Below are 23,299 nucleotides of genomic sequence, written 5' to 3'. Positions count from 1 at the left end.
ACTTTCTTTATCCCCAAAAAAGTCAGATCTTTTGGGAAGTGGGGTTGTAGTACAAAACCTCCAAATCAGCTTCGTGAGACCTGAATTTCCTGAATCCCACCTGAAAATAGTGACATTTTGGAAGCATCCTGAAACTGTAATCCTGTACAAATTTACTTTGATGCAGGATTATTCAGGTAATCTATACTTTGAAGACTGAGTAAGTGTATGTAAGTTTGGCAGGCATTCACTGCAATCCTAAATAATGAATTACTAGGAAGTAAGGCCTGCTGAACTCATTGAACTGATTTGCCAGCGAAAATGACTAAAACAGCAGAAGAAAATAAATATTCTGTTCCAGAGAAGTCAATTAGCTAGTCACAGGGTTGTTTAAGTCTGTACAACAAAAGAATAAGGTACTCAAATGATGCTTCTTAGTATAACCTGATTACCTTCTTCCATTGACATATAAGAAACAAATAATGGCATCCAACATGGAAATCCAACATGTCAGAGGGCCTCATCCCCAGGACCTACTTTCTGAAGATTATAATCCAAGTCAATGAAACCTTCTTGCACTGTGGTCTAAACTACTGAGCCTCTTGGGCTTGTCGATCAGAAGGTTGACGGTTCGAATCCCCGCGATGGGGTGAGTTCCTGTTGCTAGGTCCCTGCTCTTGCCAACCCAGCAGTTCAAAAGCACGCCAAAGTGCAAGTAGATAAATAGGTACTGCTCCAGCGAGAAGGTAAACGGCGTTTCCGTGCACTGCTCTGGTTCCACCAGAAGCAGCTTAGTCATGCTGGCCACATGACCCGGAAAAACTGTCTGCGGACAAGCGCCGGCTCCCTCGGCCAGTAAAGCAAGATGAGCGCCGCAACCCCAGAGTCGTATGCAACTGGACTTACCGGTAATGTCAGGGGTTCTTTACCTTTTTAAATATATAAAAGTCAGTGCTTTATATGATTCAGCCACAAGGTGGAGCAATACACAAAGATTGAAGCCATGATAGCCAGCTCTACAAAACGGTATCGAATGGCAATTGAAAATGATTTCATATTAACCTGACAACAAAATAAGCAGAAATTAAAGGGATAAAGGGGGGGGAATAAAGATTGGGAAAAATTTCAGGGTTATATAGCAAATTTTATAGAAAACGCCGACCTCTCCAAAGAATTATGAAGGCTCACAATAATACATATTAAGATAAAATCAGAAATTAGGTATATACATGTAAGAAAAAAGGCGCAAGATGAGATTGGCTGGGAGCACTAAAGGGTGGGGGGAGGGTTGGTGGTGGTAGGGAGAATATAAGTTTGTATCTAAGCCAATTTTGTATTTTAGTTAAGTTTGTATTTCAGTTAACTTCAATTAAGTTTGAATATTTTATTTTAATGCTTTGTTTACTATTTGGTTATTGACTGCAAATTGCAATTTTTGCAATAATGTTTTTTAATTTCTGTAAACTTTTGTGAATTGCTAATAAAGAAATTTTAAAAAAATCCTTCCAGCAGCACCTTAAAGACCAACTAAGTTTTTATTTTGGTATGAGCTTTCGTGTGCATGCATACTTCTTCAGATTTAAGTGGGGGGGGGGAGCCAGCTCTGAAAATCATCTGGGATTGTTTGTGTTTTCGGAGGCATGGCCATGAGGCTCGTAGTTAATGACTTGCAACACCTCACAGTCATGTTGACCCCATGAACTGAAGAGTCCCTGTGTTACTCTGAGCCTCGGTCACAAGAAATGTGCAGCAGCAGAAAATGGTAATGCTTTTTCTAGGCTGCATCAACAGGGTCCTGATCAAGGGAAGTCATAGTCCTGCTCTCTCCTGCCTTGGTCAGACCACACCTGGAATACTATGTCCAGTTCTGGGCACCACCATTTAAGGAGGATGTTGACAAGCTGGAATGTGTGCAGAGGAGGGCAACCGAGATGATCAAGGGTCTGGAAACCAAGCCTTACGAAGAACGCTTGAAGGAGCTGGGTATGTTTAGCCTGCAAAAAAGGAGACCGAGAGGAGATCTGATAGCCATCTTCAAATATCTTAAGGGCTGTCACATGGAAGAGGGAACAAGCTTGTTTTCTCCTGCTCTGGAGGGCAGGACTCAAACTCATGGCCTCAAGTTACAAGAAAGGAGATTCCGACGAAACATTCGTAAAAGCTTTCTGACAGTAAGGGCTGTTTGGCAGTGGAACAGACTCTCACAAGAGGTGGTAGACTATCCTTCCATGGAGCTTTTTAAACAGAGCTTGGATGGCCATCTGCCATGGATGCTTTCACTGAGATTCCTGCATTGCAGGGGGTTGGACTAGATGACCCTTGAGGTCCCTTCCAACTCTATGATTCTATGAAATTAATCTGGATTAATGACAGCCATCCACCAGTTTCATATTCAAAACTGCTTCCCACCCCACCTCCTTTTTGATTACTATATACTATATACATTAAAGTAGACAAATAACAACTTACAAAAAGGAACAATAAACGTGTCACCTTCAATATATAAACCTTTATCATAATCACATGTCAGAATTTCTTTTGTGAATGAAATAAAATGCTTTCAACGAGTTTTTAATGGCCAAAATCAAATGTAGGGCTTCTGGTACATTTAAACAAGGCTTAGACCAACTCCCCAGATGTTCAGTGTCCAGGGGTTCAGTGCCTGGCACCCAGAAACTCATAACACAGGGGAGTCTGGCACCCACAAACTCATAACATTTCACTTCCTTGCAACCTAAGGAAAGCTGTTTATTGGCAGAACACACTGGGCAGAAACTGAAAGAAACAGGGGGATGAGGAGGCCTAAGGGTGAAGTCTTGCTCCTGCCCATCATAAATCTGGACAGATCACTACAGGCTGTTGAGAGAGGTTGTTTTTAACTATTAAGTGAGAAACAGCAGCCGTTGTCTAGGCCAAAAGTGTTTTCCCTTGGTGACCGTGCCTTGTTGAAAAGTGTGTTGCAAGGTGTTTCTTGTCCTGTCCAGAAATGCACAGTGCTGGATGAAGCCAGCTCTAGATCTTTTCTAAATTGAATAAAACCACAACCCACTGAAAGATACATTTGAAAAATGAATATTAAGGGGAGCCATGCCCATTGTTAAGCAAGGTATCCGTGTCATGTCCTCCATTGTGACACGTCCCCTGCTGAGTGACTTGGCTGAGAACTTTGGGAAGAGCAACTATCTGAAGATAGTGAGTGATCAAGGAGGTGGTTTTCGTGAATTGTCAATTCTGAAAAATGAAAATACATTCATCTCGCCTGTAAGTAGGATCTCTTATTCTTTCTGCAGTCTGCTTCTTCTGCTATCCCTTAAGATTTCGAAACATAGGGAACCAGGTCATGGTTAGATTAACTTTTAAAGATTGTTCTCAGGTCCCCCTTAGCTGCTTTGAGAGAAACAGCTTGCCTTCCCCCTTGTGGCCATCATCACAAGAAAGGCATCTCCCAGTTTTGGAGGGTCCTTTGACAAGATGCCCTCCTCCGTGGGTTCAAGGAAGTATCTAGAACCCATTTCCTGATTATTTTCCCTCTTCTTCCCTAGGTTTCAAAGTCTGAGAAGGCTGCATGGGCTGCTGGTCTCCTGCTGTCGCATGGCGAAAATCAACCCCCTGGTCTGTGAGGAGGAGGAGGATAAGTGGAACGAAGAAGTTAATGGGATGAAAAATGGGAAGGCTGAATTACTGAAAATCAGAAGAATCTTTGTAAGACCGTAGGACATGGGGATGGATGCCACTGATGACAACATAGATGGTGAGTGTTGATCTTTGTTCATCAAGAACAGGGAGGCCAGAGAGAATCTGGATCACTGTGGGGCTGGGAAGGCAGCTCCCTGATTCAAGAAGAGTTCAGGGATGATATGAGGAAGGGAGGAAGGTAGAATAATGTAAGGCACCTTGAGATCGTTGCAGAAAGGTGCAACATAATAATACATGAAAATATAAGGAACAGTTCCTCTTCTTTTCTCTTCCAGGCAGCAACAGCAGTAAGGCCAGCAGCTCCAATACAGCTACCCCCCCCCCGGACCCTAATTATGTAAATAGATAGATATATATTTTTAAAAAGCACTATGAGTCTCCAGTTTGGTCTCTCGTCACCAGGAAACAGACTTTATAAAGAGGCTACCTTTCAAATTTCTTATAAATGGAAAGTGGGGGAAGCCCCCTCCCAAAAAGTAGGCTGTGCCCAGTGACCAGCTGATCCCCATGCCTGTTCAGGTGACGCTCTAGATGCCAACTCAGTTGTTCTCAAAGGCTGTTGAAAGAGAGAATGGCCAGTGTGGCAGGCTTGTGCGAGCTGCTGGCTTCCTGCTGTCCTGCCATCCCCTCATCTGCAAGGAGGACGTGGAAGATATATTGGAAGATCGATGGGATAATGAAGTGATGGTTATGAAAGATCAGAAGGAATCATTAGTGAAGGTGCAATCAATTTATGCTCAACCAAGCGGCCAGGGGATGGATGCCACCACCGACTGTGGATGGTGTCTGTGACCATGGATCTTTGTGACAGGTCCCCCTGCTGAGTGACTTAGTCAAGCACTGGCATCGTCAGTTCCAAGTGTAGTCGGACTTTGGTGGAACAGCTCCCATTGTTGGGTGACCACAGTCCTCCACTGATGAAGACACCATCTGGCAAGTTGAGGGTGCCATTTTGGAGGATCACCGCATAACCGTTCGCCAACTAGCTGCAGATGTCAAGATCAGTGTGGACTAGGGTTGCCGGACTCAAGAGAGGACAGGACTTCTGTGCCTTTAATTGCCCTGCTCTCTTTTGAGTCTGGAAACCTTAAAGAGAAACCAGCAGACCCTTTGCTTGGAAATTAAACAAAGGGTCTGCTGGTTTCTCTTTAAGGTTTCCAGACTCAAGAGAGAGCAGGGCAATTAAAGGCACAGAAGTCCTGTCCTCTCTTGAGTCTGGCAACCCTAGTGTGGACTCTGTAGAAAAAATCATCCATGACCATTTGCACATGGGAAAGTTGTCCACACAGTGGGTTCCCCGGCTGCTGATGCCTTTCCAGAAGCAGGAACGAGTCACATGCTCACAGGCTCTTTTGGCCATGTGTCACAAAAACCATGATGACTTCTTCGCCAGACTAATTACTCAGGACAAAACATGGGTGTCCCATCATTATAACCCAGAGACTAAATTCCAGTCCAAACAATGGAAGCACTCTGTCTCACCACCTCCAAAGTAGGCACATGTCCAACCGTCAGCAGGCAAGGTCATGCTCACGGTCTTTTGGGATCAGCGCAGACTATTGATGATGGATTTCCTGGCAAAGGGTACCACAATTACCGAGGACATACTATGCTTCACTGCTGTAGAAATTATGGAAGGCCATCAAAATAGAGAGGCGTGGTATGCTGACCAAAGGTGTCTGCCTCCAGCAGGATAACGCCTCGAATCACAACTCACATTTTGCTCAGACAGAAGCACGGTCCTATGGCTATGAAATCCTTCCTCACCCCCCTTATTCTCCCGACCTCGTACCATCGGACTCCCACCTCTTTCCAACCATGAAGTTATTTTTCAAGGGCAAGCTTTTTCCAGACGATGAAATGCTTATTTCTGAGGTCAAGTCATGGCTCATGCAACCTGCCGACTTCTACAGACAAGGCCTCCGCAGCTGCATAAAGCGATGGGAGAAGTGTTTGGCTCTTGCTGGTAGTTAATAATAAAAGGACTAATAACTGTGCCCAGTTTCGTTTGTCTCAGTCCATGAGAAGTATATGTCAGGGGATATCTTTAATAGACGCCCCTCATGTGTATCTTTCTTTAATTCTAATAAAGTTCATTTGCAAACATGCTACGTGATCACACTTTTAGCCTAGGGCAGGCATTCCCAAACTGCGGCCCTCCAGATGTTTTGGGCTACAACTCCCATGATCCCTTGCTAACAGGACCAGTGGTGAGGGATGATGGGAATTGTAGTCCAAAACATCCGGAGGGCCGAAGTTTGGGGATGCCTGGCTTTTTTCCAATAGTTCTGAGCATGGGTGGAAATCCCAGGTCTTGCTGCAGGAGTCGACAGTTTGGCTCCTTGTTGTTGCTCCTAGATGTGCATGTGTGAAGAAGATAAAACAGAGACCGGAGAGGGTGGGGCAGAAATTCCATTCAGTTGGTGCATTCTAAAGGGGACCCACAGGCACATTCTAGAACCATATTGTGATATCACTCCAATATCTGTTGAGGGGTGCGAGGTTCTAGGAGCCTGGCACTTAGCCAGGCTTTGTGCTTCCTTGGAATGAGGCACAATAGAGACTGCAGTGTCCTTTGTATGTACGGTTTTTTTCACACATATATACAGCTTGGCTCTTGTATGGTGGGGCGGCATTACATCTCCCTACAGCAAACCAGCACTGAACTCTCCAATACATCTCCATGCCTCTGTCCCAGCCTTCCTTTAGCCAGCCTACCAAGGTGCTTCTGACCTTCAGCCCCCATACGGAGGTCTTCTAATTTCCCCTTCCTTGTTCCCATAACACCTTGCCCAAATACCTCTGCGTTAAAGGACTTTTTTTTCTAGCGTGACATCACACCCACATTGCCCTGGCAACTTGCCCCTTGGTTACTTGGCCTTGTATATTGTTTTTGTGATGGCTTAGAGGCAGGGCCATCATCTCCCCCTGTCAGAAAAACAAGGTCAGCCTCTCAACATAATTCTCCATCAGATGCACAAGATTTCACCTGTGTAAACTGATCCATATTCATGGCACCCACCCACTAGTTCCACAATCAAAGCTGCTTCCCACCCACCCACCGTTACTGATTACTATGAACTATATATACTATCTTTATACTGTATATAAAAATGTTCCCACTGCATGCGCGGATATAACACTCTTCTTCCGTAACCACTGAACCGAAATGCAACAAATTAGGACAAAGCGTACCTTGCCCATCAGGGAGGGATCTGGCATAATTTTTTTTCCCAGAAATGCACACCTTTCATACCTAAAATAATGATTAAACACAAAAATAAGTGGTGCGCAAATTAGACATCACCAGCAGAAACTCTGAAGACTCCAGCAGCATCCAATAGAAAGGCAGGTCGCGCGCTGTCACCAACAAAAGCTCTGAAGGGCGGCACCAAATAATGATGTCATCAACCGAGCAACTGAAACCACCAAGGCGGCCATTACCACACAACCCACAGAGTCAGGCCAGGGCTAAGGAATGGAGATACAGGGCGGAGGCCTCGGCTTGCATTTAAATACTAGCCCAAGCCAGGGCCGACAGATTAGGCCTCGCCTCTACTTTACAAACTAGGCCTCGGGCTCTACAGCCCACCAAAGCCCACTCTTAAGTGAGAAACAGAAGCCGTAGTCTAGGCCAAAAGTGTTTTCCCTTGGTGAACCAGACATGTTGAAAAGTGTGTTGCAAGGTGTTACTTGTCCTATCCAAACCGTGCTTAACCCACTGAAAGATATATTTGAAAAATGAATATTAAGGGGAACAATGCCCATTGTTAAGCAAGGTAGCTAAAGTAATGGTGTCATGTCCTCCATTGTGACACGTCCCCTGCTGAGTGACTTGGCTGAGAACTTTGGGAAGAGCAACTATTTGAGGATAGTTCAAATAAAGATTGTTTGTGTGAATTGCGTTTTTTGAAAAATGAAAATCTCAACTTCTCGCATGTAAGTAGGATCTCTTATTCTTTCAACAGTCTGCTTCTTTTGCTATCCCTAAAGATTTAAAAATCCAGAAATCCAGATAGAAAAATAAATTAATAAATATTTTTAATTGTTATTCTAATAAAGTTCATTTTCAAACCTGATAGTATTTGATCATGCTTTTATCCCAGGGGGTGCTTTTTCTGCCGATGGGGTCTCTTCCAACTCTACATTTCTACAATTCTACGAATCTAACAAACATTGCAAAACCATTAATGGTTGGCAAAATCAGAAGTAATACTTTTTTGGGGGCGGCAGTGGAGAGTGTCTTTAGCATGGTCACCCGTCAGTTCCACTGAGCTTAATCAGAGAGAGAAAGCCATCTGGCGACAAAATGACCCACTTCCATGGCTCAAATATTGATCACACCAGTCCCACGGGATTCTTATGGATGGAATATACCACACCCCCTCAGGAAGAATGGCAGCATAAAAATATAACTATAAATACATCTAGCAATGTTTCATCCAAGTTAAACACGTAGGCCACATTTTTTCGTAGACTGGAAATCCCTCTCAGCCCCAATGTCAGATTTAAATAAAAGAGGTCATGTTAATGTTGCAACACTAGGATTGATTATTGTACTCCCAACAGGACAAACATTAATTTAATCAAATTTGTGCCCTGCGGCATATTGTTGCTGCTTCATTCAAGCATGGTGGATTATTTTTAATTCGCCCTCCTGATAAAGTTGCATAACTAGAGAATACCAAACAAATTTAATTGGCAACTTTACTGTGCAAAACCTGTGCCTTTGACTCCTATTACAAATGCAGCCCACAACGCAGGAAAGGGGAGTGCTATATGTGGAGTTGCTGAATCATCTTGGCTCTGTAGCCGTTTCACAGTTTCTGCATCAGAAAGGAGTGAGGTCGGATTTATTTCAAAGCACTGGATTTCCTTGGCTTAAAACTAAATCATGCCTATTAAATTTGAACAAAATGATCCCCTTCTCTGACTCGGAGCTGAAAACGGGACGTATCTCTTTCAAGCACAGGGAAGTGTTTTTCGTTTCTTGGCGCCATTTGATTTTTGGCCACTGGCATTTCAGAAAGGCCACTGCAACGGCGAGGCCGTGGGTCCACCTCCCACATTGCTTCCCCCCCCCCCAACAGAAGGCAAAAAGGTTTCACATGCTGTAGGGTGGATTGTGACTTTAGCATGCGTACAAGATTTCTTGCATGCCCAACAGCAGGACGGAAAAGGGCAAGGACCTGTCATACTTTGGAAAGGACAGAATGGGGCAAAGACCCAGTACAGTTCCTTCAGAACATAAGAGCCGTCTGTGGATCAGGCCAGTGGACCATCTATTCCAGCATCCTGTTCTCAAAGTGGCCAACCAAAAGCCTGTAGGAAAGCAACAATGCTGCCCCCCGGCCATCTATCATTTTTCAGCCACGGCAAGGCCCATGGTTTTCCAAAGAGATGCATTGAGTCCAAGGAGCACGGCTCTGAATCCAGCTTGTGGAAGATCTGCACTTCTGATTCACTTGCAGCCAGTGCTTTATTTTTTCTTTAAAAAAAACCCAAACGTTTAGGGGTGCTCTCATTTTCCTACTCTTATTGAAATACAGCCCCTCAATGAGGCCATACTTAGATTCACAAAACGTTTAGGGGTATGCGTCCCCCTGCGTCCCCCCAGAAAAGAACTCACTGCTTGCAGCTACTTAGAGAAGCCTGACGCTTGCAATGGTGCTAAAATTCCCCGCACAGGCATTCTCTGTAATGTAAGGACACCAGAAATGTAATATGGATGATTGGCTTCCCAAATTGACCAGACGAAATCTCAGGCAGTTGTACATATTATAAAACAGATTTATTAAAACATTTATTGCAATAAATGGAGGCAGTGAGAATGAGTTTCTCATTCTGCCCGACCCATGGGCATACACAGAGTGCTTTTATACCTTTTTGACAGAGTGAAGTGAAGATCAGCCTTTCTGCAGTACTTCATCAACCAATCAAGAGAGAGTACCCCAAGATGCAAAGTCACCCGCCCAACTCTACTAGGTGGCGTTATGTACCTGGTACCTTCATACACGTGTCTATGTGGAATTTTACAGGCACAATTGTGGTTGTGCTCTACTTATAATTTGCGGTGGGCTACATCCTCTTGCTCTTGTGGTTTATGCTAGAATTTCTTAGAAGTGCTGTGTGTGGTTAGATCTTTGCATTAGATGTGCAAACATGCTGTGCCTGTTTGCTTTCTATCAGAGGCAGAGAGATTTAGAATTGAATATACAAAATGGAGTTCCTCTTGCTCTTATGGCCTGACCAGGATTATTCTGGCCCTGGTCATTGCCACCCTATAGTAACACCTTGCAAACCGCTCCCAATTATGGCATTTCAAAGTGTGTGCACATGCTAAACTAAACACGCCTTCACACACCTTGTCCTCCGTGATTGTGTACAGGCAACGACCGATTAATGCGCGTCCAAACGATGTGTGGTTGCATACGCACGCCGAGCCCAGAAATGACCCGAAAGCGTCACTAAACAAATCACTAAAAGGGCGGGGCCGGGGCCTAATGGAGCATAGTGGGGCGCAACACTTATACACTCTTATACACTAATGGAGCATAGTGGGGGCAGTGCTTATACACACTCTGACAACACTTGCAGGGGCCAGGAACAGAAACCCCACTCAGAATGGCTGCGGACTGTATAAGTGTCACTAAAGCAGGTTCTCTCCATAGGAGAGAGCATGGGTTGCGGCTGGGCTAACAAGACAACCCAGGGCCTTGGGGGTGGGTCTGATATGTGGCTTTGATTGGTAGTTTAATTGTTGCTGGGGCTTTTTCCTTGTTGCAATTTGTGGATTGACAGCCCTTGCTTGGTTTAAGCTGAAGGAGCAGTTTGTGCTACCTCTTTGCTGCTCACTTCAAATCTCCCACCCACCCTCCGCTTCATTTAGGCCCCTTTGCTTGACCTTGCAGTGCCTGTCTAGGTGGTCGCCTGTATTCAGGGGCCTGGTAGGAATTTTGCCATTTGACTGATTGGCTGGTGTCAGGTGGTTTTTGCCTACCATACTGCAATTAGTCACAACTTGTAAGGTTGCGGTTAGTCATTGGTTCAAATAATTCGTCAAGGGGTACGGATTTTGGTTGGGCCTGACCCTCATGTGATTGCTGCTGCCATATAGAAGTATTCCGATAAAGGAATCCCGGGCTCCACATGTTTGTCTGTTTATCCCCGCTAGGGGTCAGGACCACGCATGAGCCTCGGGGAGCATCTGGGGAGAGGACAAAGAAGGGTTTGTGCCCCCTGCCCCGTCCTCTCTCAGGGGGTGCTTACTTACTGACTCCCCTACTAGGCTAGAGGGAGTCAGATCTGTCCCAGGCGGGAGACAGATGGCTAGGAACCAATGACTAAGCAACCACTCACATTTTGATTGTATTTTAATAAAAAAGTTGTGGCCAAATTTTAATGCCAAAAACCTTAACAAAAATTATGGTGTCAGTGTGAGTTATTGGGGGATCCTCTTGGTGCCTCGGCACACAAAAGTCATGCAAGAGGCCTCCGGCAGCTAAAACTGGGGCTGAAATAGAGCCAGCTGCCCCCCGGACATTTTCTCAATGGCAGAAACATCCACTTTTGTAACCCAAGAAAATCTTTAATAAACATTCTTTTTTAAATGCCAAAAACCCCCATCCGACCTGTTTCAGGATGGTTGCACGGTTATTGTCTGCATCTTGTATTTTTCCATAGGCTTTGTGGTTTGGTTTGCTTTGCTTTGCTATTCTCGAGCATCCGTCTTCAGTCAGTTTTTGCATACTTGTAGCTGTATATTTTATAGGTCAATAAATACACTGTTGATTGGCACTTAATGTGGTTTCTTCTGCTCACTTTCTCAAACAGATGCAAGATCAGGGACATAAATCTGAGCTAGTTCTTGGCGCGAGTGAAGTTCGTGTTTTGTTTTGCACAGAAGCATTTGATCTGACAACCAATTCAAGATCTGCCAGTGGATTATCTGTTTTTAGATAGATTTTAGCATTTCTAACAAGCAAAATATAAGCGATAGCCACCGGTGAGGTGGTTCACCAGCTCAAATAAGCTAGCCATGGTCAGAGTGCAATGATAGAAGGGAAGGGGGGGGTGTTCCACTATCAGAGCAACATGTTATATATAATGTAAACTGGCCATGTGGGCGTGCCTCCACTTTTCTCCTAAACCGCTTGACCGATTGCGATCAAATTTGGACACAATGTCCCAAGCAAATATGCGAGTGACCATATACAGTTTGCATAGATAGATGTCACACCTATGGCAGGTAAAGCCCACTGTTCCCGAACACAAAACTCAGACAGCCAGGGATGCTGGGAGCACAGGAGAGGTTGGAAAACAGTGCCCTCTAGTGATGGCCACACTGGTACTGCAGCTAGGAAAGCTTCCCTCTCCACAGCATCTCGGCTCGGCTTTGCAGACTGGGCCAAGGGGGTGGGATAAATCATGGGACGGGACAGGGTGGGGCCAATCACATAGATTAGCCGGGGGTGGGGGGAGGAGGGGGGATAGGTCATAGGTCGGGACAGGGTGTGGCCAGTCACAGGGATGAGCCAGGGGGTGGGGGGAGGAGGGGGCAGAATAGGTCATAGGTCAGGCCAGAGTGGGGGGAGTCACAGGGATGAGCCACGAGGGTGGGGGAGGAGGGGGCAGAATAGGTCATGGGTCGGGACAGGGTGGGGGCAGTCACAGGGATGAGCCATAGCAACGCATGGCTGGGCCAGCTAGTTATGTATAAATAATTAGTGTGCTATGCAATCCCTGTACACGTTACCAGAACACATCCCTTATGCAACGCAAATGCTCGAGTTCGCCGTCATATCAAATCTGCTGCGTGGCTGAAATCAAGGATGTCCAGCTCCATTGTTCCAACTTTAACAACTGCTTTCCAATCTCTCTTTTGTTTCCTCTGCTTTGCCATTTGAACCATACATCACTGTGCACAGAGGCTGCTAAATCCATAAAAGCTCTCCTGGATTCGGTACAAAATCCACCTTAGCTACAAAAAGCAAATTACACAACATTCTAATTCTTCGCATACCACACGGTGATTAGGGAAGCCTACATCTTTGCTCCCTCTTTCAAACAGACTGATAAAACCTCAACGCCAGCGCTAACAAGGCATCCACTAATTTGTGCCACTTGTCAGCTCGGCTAGTTCCCTCACTTCTGATTGCTCAAATTCCCCCATGTTTAATAATTTACAACAATGGGAATTAGGAAATGATTTTTTTGTCATGCCATTAAGGCCTTTGATATCAAACTCATTCTGCCAGTGGCAAAAACAGAACTCCACAGCGCCATCTGGTGCCACAGTGTTATAATGCACCTATAACGCATATAAAGCGCTTTATCTTTACCAACGTAGCCAAGTCCCGAGACGGCCAAAAGTTGAAGGAACATTACAATAGCAAGCAGGAAACAGTTAATTACAAACCTTTTGCAATTTTATGAAACTTGAATGGTTAGGATTTCACTAATTTTCAGAAGGTTAGACATTTTCAAAAGATTTATAATGATCAAAATCCCCCACTTTCTCATAGTCTCCAGGGTTCCTGAAATTACAAAATGTTTTCAAAAGCCTCAAAAAATTATTTTATTTTACATATTCATCAACAGGACTCATTTTTAACGGTGACTTTTGTAGCTTTTGAAAGTTTTTCAGTTGACAACCACTTTGTGCGGGGGTTCTATTCCCGGCCCTTGTGCGTGTCGGCGGAGCGTGTAAAAGTGCACCCTGCCCCATTGCACCCTTTTAGTGATGTCTTTAGTGACGTTTTCAGTCACTTCCAGGTTTGGACTGATCACAAATCTCTCAGATGTACCTTAAATTTGTCGGTGCCTGCAATTATCTTGTGTGTTGCACACTACCCCAATCTCTGAATTTGGAACCTCAAATTCCAGGAGTTCCTGGCACTTACCCAGGGAGTTCGTGTTTCCTTTGGAAAGAAGAACAGCAGAGACTCTGTCTTTATGATACATACAACCTGAGCCTGCACAGCATTTCTCGGTGTCTGGAAAAATTATACACATCCCTTGGGAGGACAGGTGAACTAATACCAGTGTACTGGAAGAAGCAAAGATCACCAGTGTCAAAGCAATGATTCTTCAACATCAGCTTTGTTGGACTGGTCATGTTTTACGGATGCCTGATTATCGTCTTCCAAAGCAACTGCAGTGGTACCTTGCTTTAAGAACAGCTTAGTTTATGAACAGGGACCCAGGTGGCGCTGTGGGTTAAACCACAGAGTCTAGGGCTTGCTGATCAGAAGGTTGGCGGTTCGAATCCCTGTGACGGGGTGAACTCCCGTTGCTTGGTCCCAGCTCCTGCCAACCTAGCAGTTCGAAAGCACGTCAAAATGCAACTAGATACCTGTAAATAGGAACCGCTACAGCGGGAAGGTAAACGGCGTTTCCATGTGCTGCTCTGGTTTGCCAGAAGCAGCTTTGTCATGCTGGCCACATGCTGGCTCCCTCGGCCAATAATGCGAGATGAGCGCGCAACCCCAGAGTCGGTCACGACTGGACCTAATGGTCAGGGGTCCCTTTACCTTTACCTTTAGTTTATGAACAACTTGGATTAAGAACGCTGCAAACCCAGAAGTAGGTGTTTTGGTTTGTGAACTTTGCCTTGGAATAAGAACATGTTTCACTTCCTGTTGAGTGTGTTCCATTTGTAAATTGAGTCCCCCACTGCTTTAAGAACATTTAAAAATGCTTTGGTTTAAGAATGCACTTCTGGAACGGATTAAATTCGTAAACCAAGGTACCACTGTACTCTATTCCGAACTTAAAAATGGAAAGCGTAATGCTGGTGGTCAACAAAAGAGGTTTTAAGACTCTCTCAAGGCAAATCTTTTAAAAATGTAGTATAAACACTGACAACTGGGAAATACTGGCCTGCGAGCGCTCCAGTTGGAGAACAGCCTTTACCAAAGGTGTCATGGGCTTTGAAGACACTCGAACTCAGAATGAAAGGGAGAAACGAGGTAAGAGGAAGGCACGCTTGGAAAACCCTCACCATGATCAACTCCCGCCTGGAAACCATTGTCCCCACCATGGCAGGACATGTGGATTAGGAATTGTCCTCCAGTCACTTATGGACTCACTGTTAAGACAGTGTTCATGGAAGACAATCTTACTTACTCGGCAAGAGAAGAAGATGACCCCAGGGGGACCAGGCATCGGCCACAGGCACAACCTCGGATTAAAAAAAATAAATCAAGCATGTCTTTCTCTTTCTGGCTTCTGCCTGCTTCTTCCCCAGGTTCTAGCTTACAGACTTCAAACTCTGTTCCAAATTTGGCTTTCTCTTTCTTACTACACATGAGTTGGGGAGGGGGGGCACCCATTTGCCATCTTGCACAGAGCCCCTTTCCTTTGTTCCCTTTAAAGGCCCATCACCCAGGCGATTACCTCATCAGTAAGCTACCGTAGCCTGGATCCATTTGCTGGATCCAGGGATTAGAAGGTTCTCTCGCATAGCCTGCTCACCTTGCTTCCAAACGCTTCAAGCATGCACTTTTGCTGTAGTAGCCACCATGACAATATTCCCCATTTTACCCAGATTTACCAAGCTTTTCTGGTGAAAAAAATCATGTGTTTTTTTAAAACACCACCACCACTCTGTTACCAAATCACCCCTTTGTGATATCTGAACAAGTAACTTACAAAATTTAATTCCCCATCTGAAAACACCATCTGTTAGACGACATGGGCTAGTGGTTGGCGCATTGTGATAACAGATACAGACTCAAAGGTCCTTTTGTTCTCCATCTGAGACAGATTTCTCAAGTCAGCATCATCTCATGAGCCTGGGAACAAAGAAAGGAAGGTTACAGTTCTGGCTTGCTTAAGCTTCACACGCCAGTTGACGTATTTATTTCTTCCTGTTGGCATCAGGTGCCTTAAATATGAGCCAAGGAAAAACGCAAGCCGGTTTGGGAAGGAATTTTCTTCACTCCGGTTTCTGCAAAGACTGCTGCTTCCATATGCACTCGCGTATAAATCCTTTGTACATCAACACACTTATCGCACAGAGTTTACAAGATGCTTTCTTTCGCGTGCGTGCATACAAGCTATCTTGATCCAGTCTGCCTGGTCAGGCAGTCATGGAGAAATGTACATTATTGTTTTTGCAGTCTCTAGTTCCCAGGGCAGTAGGAAATGCCAGGGGCATTCTTCTTCAAGGTCAGTTTCCTTGCAAGAAAAGAGAACTGGAGGCTTCTGGCACATTATGTAATTAACTACTCGCTTACAAATGTGCCGGTGTTGAGCTGATGGTTGTCAAAAGCAGCAGCACTATTTCCAAAACAACATTCGTTCCCAAATCCTAGGAGCTATTTCTGCACCTCAAAACTTCCTAGCATCTATTTCGGGCAAACGTCAAACTCAGGCTGTTTTTCTCTTGACTGCCTTCAAACGGATCATGGTTAATTCTGGTTCTGTCGCAGATGTGTGACATAAACTCTACTGGTAGTGGCCTTTGAGTAGCCACCAGCCAGCCACACCTTTGCATAGCGTACCGTTGAACTCTGTAATTCACTGTCACAAAATGCAGAGCTGGCCACCACTGGTTTGAGAACCGGTGTACTTGTGACATTAGCCATGCTCCACATTCTTCCTTTTGTTCTGATGAAATACTGCATTTTGATGCATCCCCCCCCAAAAAAACACAAAAAAACCCCAGCTTTGTTCCAAGCTGAGTAAACAACCGGGTGGAAGGTTCACAGGCTATGAAGGACTTGCTCACAGATTTATTGACAGCTGCACGAATTATGATAGCTACTATGTGGAATGGGCAAGAAGAATATAAAATGGAAGACTGGTATAAAGAGGTGTGGGATATAGCTACGGTATTACAGTGGAACCTCGGTTTATGAACACCTCGGTTTATGAATTTTCGGTTTACGAACGCCGCAGACCCATCTGGAACAGATTAATCCACTTTCCATTACTTTCAATGGGAAAGTTCGCTTCAGTTTATGAACGCTTCAGTTTATGAACAGACTTCCGGAACCAATTACACCCATGCTTCGGGTTAAGTACGCTTCAGGTTGAGTACTTCACGGACCCGTCTGGAACAGATTAATCCACTTTCCATTACTTTTAATGGGAAAGTTCGCTTCAGTTTATGAACGCTTCAGTTTATGAACAGATTCCGAAACCAATTGTGTTCATAAACCGAGGTACCACTGTAATGATAAATTAACATGTGCCATTAAGGTAAGATGGGAGCAATGATTTTTGAGGAGATATGGAGGTGTTTGTAGAATTTGTACTGTTAAAACGGAAAGGAGTCAAACGATCACAAGAGGTGTTGAAATTTTGGGAGGTCGGAAAGTCACAATGGAATGGTCTTGGTGGTGGGATGCACATTTTATTCTTATTTATGATTATTACTTTGTCAAAAGAACAAAAAAATATGTTTAAGAAATCCCCTGTGTGATTTCCCCTGTGTGAAACACAGTTGATGATGATAAGTGTCCGAGGCTGAGGGGGTGTTCGGTACCCCTCCAGAGCCTGGGAGTTCCACAAGGAGGGTGCCACCACACAGGAAAAGATGTTAAGGTCTCCTGCAGGATCTCAAGGGCCAGTTTGGCAGATACACGGAGAGGCCTTCCTTTGGGCCCCAAGCCATTTAATTCAGTGACAATAGCCCATAAACTTATAGGCAACCTGTGCAGATCTTTGAAAAAAGAATCACAGGGAGGGGAATAATCCTGGGAATGGGAGTCTGTTAAGATTGTTGGAAAGTGTGGGTTGTTAAGCAGCAAACTACAGTTTCCAGGATTCCTGGGGTGGGTGCAAATGTGATATATATAAGATGTGTACACACCGCAGGTCTAATATGGCTCCAGTTGGATGCACTGTTGGCTCCAGCCTCCAGCCTGTTCTCAAGGACAGACCCACATAGATCACCTTACAGTGATCTCAGTGTGAGTTATTGTGGTAAGTCTTGTTGTTGTTGTTTATTTGTTTAGTCATGTCCGACTCTTGGTGACCCCATGGACCAGAGCACGCCAGGCACTCCTGTCTTCCACTAGCTCCCGCAGTTTGGTCAGACTCATGTTCGTAGCTTCGAGAACACTGTCCAACCATCTCGTCCTCTGTCGTCCCCTTCTCCTTGTGCCCTCAATCTTTCCCAACATCCAGGTCTTTTCCAGGGAGTCTTCTCTTCTCATGAGATGGCCAGAGTATTGGAACCTCAGCTTCAGGATCTGTCCTTCCAGTGAGCACTCAGGGCTGATTTCCTTCAGAATGGATAGGTTTGATCTTCTTGAAGTCCATGGGGCTCTCAAGAGTCTCCTGCAGCATCAATTCTTCACCGATCAGCCTTCTTTGTGGTCCAGCTCTCACTTCCATACATCAGTACTGGGAAAACCATAGCTTTAACATGGTAAGTCTATTGTAAGCCCCAAAATGGACATTGCTGGTGAACCATCTGTAGTTGGAAGCAGCACCCCAAATGATGCGTCTCATCTAGAACTGGCTACCTCCCCACTTTCCAAGCACGGGAATCCCCTAATAACAGCACCTTTGGGCTTGTTGAGGTTGCCTCGAATTAGACAAATTAATGAGGCATAAGCCTATTAATGGCTTCTAGTCATCATGAAAGCACAAAAGTTACCCCCAAGATCAGATGCAACCGGCTTCTGAATACTACTGGGGAACAACAGTGGGGGGGGGGATATTGCCCTCATCTCATGCTGGGGAGATGCAAGATGCTGGACTAATCTAGAAGGCATGATCTAATGCACAGTGAAAACCATGAAGGAAGACCCAAGATGTCATTTTGCTCACTTAAAGAGCAGTGCATGAACTGGGTATAACAGACATGGCTTGTAGCAATTTCTGCGATTGTGGGTTGCTGCTTGGCTGGCAGTATCTTCAGCTGGCTGGGTCACAACCGGTGCATTTCTTCATGAGATTGCATTTCTCCCGGGGACTGATTAGTATACACAAACATTAACTTTGCGAACAGGCTGCTGAGCCCCATAAAAGTGTACACAAACAAGCCAGGTCTGCAGCGAGATGCTAGCGGCTTCATTACTTTCTCCTTATTTTTAATGGTTCTGGGAGTGAATAAATCCCAAACCAAGTCACAGACGACACAGAGCTGCATAAACATTCAGCTTGGGGCCTGTCTTATTTGCAGCCATTTGAATGTAACAAATATGGTGCTTATAGGGAGCAATGGGTGGCAAAGGAAAAGAGGCTAAAGGATGCTTTTCAACTAGGTCACATTTGCATTGCAATTTCACAGAAGTACACCCAAAAAAAGTGTACCACCAGGCGTGCAATACTATGCATGTTTAATTAGAAGCAAGTCCCGTTGTGTTCAATGAGCCTGAGAATCACGGATCAGATATAGATAACATATGAATGAAGGCATACTTAAAAACTATACTGTAATCTCAGAGGCCACAAAGAAGGCTGAAGTGCCCTTTGTAGGTGCTTCTCCATCTGCACTGACAAACAGGAGGAGAAATTCAGTAAAAACTGCAACAAGCGCTGCAATATGTTAGGTAATGGGCATTTATTTTGCATGAACGTAAGAAGTTGGAGTTTACTTTTCCCTGTTGCTGAGATTTTGATTTCTCCTCCCAGTTTCCACCACAGCCAAGGGGTACCACAAACGCCTTCTTTTTAACTGTTCCACTTAACAAAAGTTAAGAAATTGCCAAGTGCTCTTATATACAACTAGAGAGAATGGATGGAATGTGGAGGGCAGGCATCCCCAAACTGTGGCCCTCCAGATGTTTTGGCCTACAACTCCCATGATCCCTAGCTAACAGGACCAGTGGAAGGGGAAGATGGGAATTGTAGCCCAAAACATCTGGAGGGCCGAAGTTTGGGGATGCCTGGTGTAGGGGCTGCTGCTTGTCTCCACCAAAAAACTGTTTTGGGGGCTGTAGGCTCTTTAAAAGTCCATATTAAATTCAATGGAGGCTTCAGTGAATTTGGGTCAGCTCATGAATAATAATTCAAGTTATTCTATGTTTTTCCAGAAAGCACCTTACCTTATTTCTGAGCCATACTAGCATGAGTCATAGGGAGCTCGCTCATCTACACGTACAAATTCCCAGAACAAAGCACTCACATATTCAAGGAGGATAAAACATGTACTTGGGATTATACCTTTTACTGGACTAAGTGTGCAGGAAGCTTTTGAGTTGCACAGACTGTTCTGTTAAGAGAGAAACCGGTTGCATCTCTTAAGGTTTCCCGAAGAAAGAGATATACCATATATCCAAAGGCTTCATATGGCCTGTCAGTAATAAGGGGGTTGAAGCTTCCTACTCCCGTTCCTTCTGATCTTGCAATGGGCTCTGTGATTTGAACACACGCTGTTCCAGGTAACTCTAAGTCCCAGATTTGGGCTGTGATGTTCCCAGTTCAACCCGTGGAGCCTGGGACATGTTATTAATTATTACATTTCTAGCTCTCCTTCTAGCCCAGAGCTTCAGCGGGATTAGTCAATTGTGTCACTTTCAGACCATCACCCTGGCCCAGGGCTAAACTGAGACGAGATGAAAGGATCTAAAGCACTCAAATAATTACATATTAGGAGCTTTTTCCCTAGTCAACATAAGCATTGCCTTGTTTGTTCAGTCACACCAGTATGCACATAGGGTAGCATTCTTTATGTACTGGTGGACAGACCTGTCTAAGCAGTAAAGGACCCCGGACGGTTAAGTCCAGTCAAAGGCGACTATGGGGTTGCGGCGCTCATCTCGCTTTCAGACCGAAGGAGCTGGCATTTGTCCACAGAAAGCTTTCCGGGTCATGTGGCCAGCAGGACTAAACCCCTTCTGGCGCAACGGGACACCGTGACGGAAACCAGAGCACATGGAAATGCCATTTACCTTCCCATCACAGTGGCACCTATTTATCTACTCCCACTGCCGTGCTTTCGAACTGCTAGGTTGGTAGGAGCTGGGACAGAGCAACGGGAACTCACCCAGTCGCGGGGATTCAAACCGCCAACCTTTTGATTGGCAAGCCCAAGAGGCTCAGTGGTTTAGACCACTAAGCAGTAGTCACACTCATGCCGCTGCGAGTTGGAAATCTTGGCTGGCCACGAACAAGCAACATGCTAGCGAACGCTGCAGAATTGTTCCTGCTGCACCTCTTTCTGAGGGGCTGGCTGCAACAAGCCACGGCAGCTAAATTCCTCCAGTGCAGTGGCCATTCTGGCTGGGCAACAGCAGCTTCCCAATCGTTCTCACCACTCTGCCAAAAGGAAGTGAAAGAGTCACTTCCCGTTCCTAGCAGGCTGCAAATAACAACGTGTAAATATATACTGGGAAATTATTTCCTGCTCTGATGAAAACAAAGCTCTAGCAAAAGTTATGAAGTCCCTGCACATGTGTAAAAAGGGCACGCTATGATCTATTGTTCTCGTGACACTGGCTGCACTCCAATGCTCCAGTATGCACACTTAAGGGAGAAGGGAAGCAAAACGTGCATAGATCACGGAAGCTGATTTAGAAACACCCTCGGGGGATTTGGTCCAAACATACCTGTTCCTTTCCAGAACTGAAGTCAGGGTAGTGCGTAAGGGGACCTGCAAGCTCACAACAGAACGTGACTGACTATGCATAACTACCTTTCGGTGATGTCAACAAGAAACCTTGATTCAATCCCTAGAGAAATTTGATGCTTTCTTTTCTTTAAAGCTTCCCCCTCTTCTGGCAATTAATAAGGCGATGGCTGAATGGACAAGCACACGGCTGTTTGTTTGGGAGGAAACAGAGTGGAGTGGAGAATCTGTGTAGGGAGGGGGTGTTTAAACTTTCATGTTGCACACACACAATTCCAAGTAAGTGTTTGTAAAGGGAAGCACACTTTTGGAACCCAGCAGAAAGAAAAGCCCTTGGGAACAGGAAGTTCGGAGGAGAGAAACTATGGGCAGAAAAAGGGAGGGCATCTTCTATTCCAACAACAACAACACCATCACTACCCTGGCTGCCGATTCTCTGCCTCAATGTAATCTATTGCCGAAAAGGATTTTCTTTCTCTCGTTCTTAAATGGCTGTCCGCCCAACCCCCCAACCCCCCCCCCAAAACCAACCCAAACAAATGGGTGTCAGGTCTGTTGCAAGCATCTGTAGCAAACAGCTACCATGGCAGCAAGTTGAGAGTGGGGGGGGGGAGGAGGAGGAGGAGGAGGAGGGCAAGTCTCCTTGGTTCCCAGTTGGAGCAACTCTCAAACTTGCTCTCAGCATGCAGGTGGGGGTGGGGGTGGGCAGGAATGAGGCCACATGCTTTTCAAAGGCTGCAAGTGGCATTGTAAACCGACCGCTGCCTGCAGCTCACATGTTGTTTTTTTGTTTAAGCCTCGTCTCGGTTTTATTTGGCCACACTTTACTTATTTATTAATTAAATTTGTATACCGCTCTTCATCCGAAGATCACAGGGCAGTTCACAACGTGAAATTGCCAAAGGAAAACACAAAATACACAATGAAACAAAAACAAACCAGTTTGCATTTAACCCTTGGGAATCAGTGGCCCTTCAAGATGCTGGAGTCGGCCCATTGTGTAGGTCATCCCACCAGAAGTCATCATCTCCAAGTGAAACAAAGGACGAAACACTAGACAATACAATAAATGCATTCATTTCATGCATTTCACCTTTTAAATAATTTTTTTAATAGCAACCATGGATGAGTGGCGATCAGGATTTTGGACTGCTTCATGTTAAGTGCTTGCATCCTTTGCTGCAGCCCTGATTAAAATTGTGCCTCCCCAGCTGCTATTTGCCCCAGAAGGAACAATTCCACGGGCAGAAGAGGAAGGAGTTAAAACTGCCTTCTTTGTGCGGCACAGCCCCAACTGCAATTCTCTCCAGCAACAGCTATTTATTTGTATAGAAAGAGATACATGAAATTAGTTCACGTTTCATGCATCATCTAGTTTGACGCTAAATCTGTAAAACTGCATCTGCTTACATTTATCTATTGCTGTATTTGCCTTTTTGTGTCTCTGTCACTGTAGAAATGCAGGCGGTGAAAAGTATGCATTGATAATAAAAAGCAAGGCTACAGGTCCACATGAATAACTGGTGTTCTTCCACTGGACAACAGCCAGGAATCCTTGGCCTTCCGTGTGTTGCCTTTTTACTTTGCAGAAGATGCCCGTGGCGTAGATACTGCCAAAAGCTGCCACAACAGTGAAAACAGCCAGAGGCAGTCACAAGCAGGAATTATCAGGAGAAATTCGGTTTGCTTAGCTTCAAGGACAAATATTAAATATGTATTAAAAAAGACACATATTTAATATATGTACCCTCGCAAACATTTGTACAAATGTACACATTCTATACATATTTATGCATGTGCTAAAAAAAACTAGACCTGCCAAAATAATTTTGTAGTTCACAAAATTTTTCAGTCTGGGGGCCACATTGCCTCGTGAGCAAGCTTCTGGGGGCCACATGTAAGTGGAAAACATGGGCGGAGCAACAAATTTTATTCTTGCCTTTCTGCAGTAGGCTACATTCCAGCCACGAAAGAAATCAGAGGTTTCTAACTGTAAAACTCTCCCACCTTCTACCCAAGGATACAAGTGGCATAGTTATGGGTCAATAACACATTCCAGTTCCTATAATCAATTATTGTACAAACTTACATGATGCT

At 44.9% G+C, this 23,299-nt stretch overlaps 1 long non-coding RNA gene across 1 annotated transcript; it reads left to right on the top strand.

Moving 5' to 3' along the window:
* The first annotated feature begins 2,824 nt into the window (after positions 1-2,824).
* LOC148684976 (uncharacterized) lies at positions 2,825-4,774 on the top strand. Its single transcript, XR_015950944.1, has 3 exons — positions 2,825-3,240; positions 3,522-3,730; positions 3,951-4,774. It is a non-coding gene; the product is annotated as an uncharacterized LOC148684976 (long non-coding RNA).
* Positions 4,775-23,299: the final 18,525 nt, after the last annotated feature.

Source organism: Zootoca vivipara, chromosome 7 (genome assembly GCF_965207765.1).
Source record: "Zootoca vivipara chromosome 7, rZooViv2.hap1.1, whole genome shotgun sequence".
NCBI lineage: Eukaryota > Metazoa > Chordata > Lepidosauria > Squamata > Lacertidae > Zootoca > Zootoca vivipara.
Note: the sequence above shows the minus strand (reverse complement) of the source record. Positions and strands in the feature narration are given on the sequence as shown.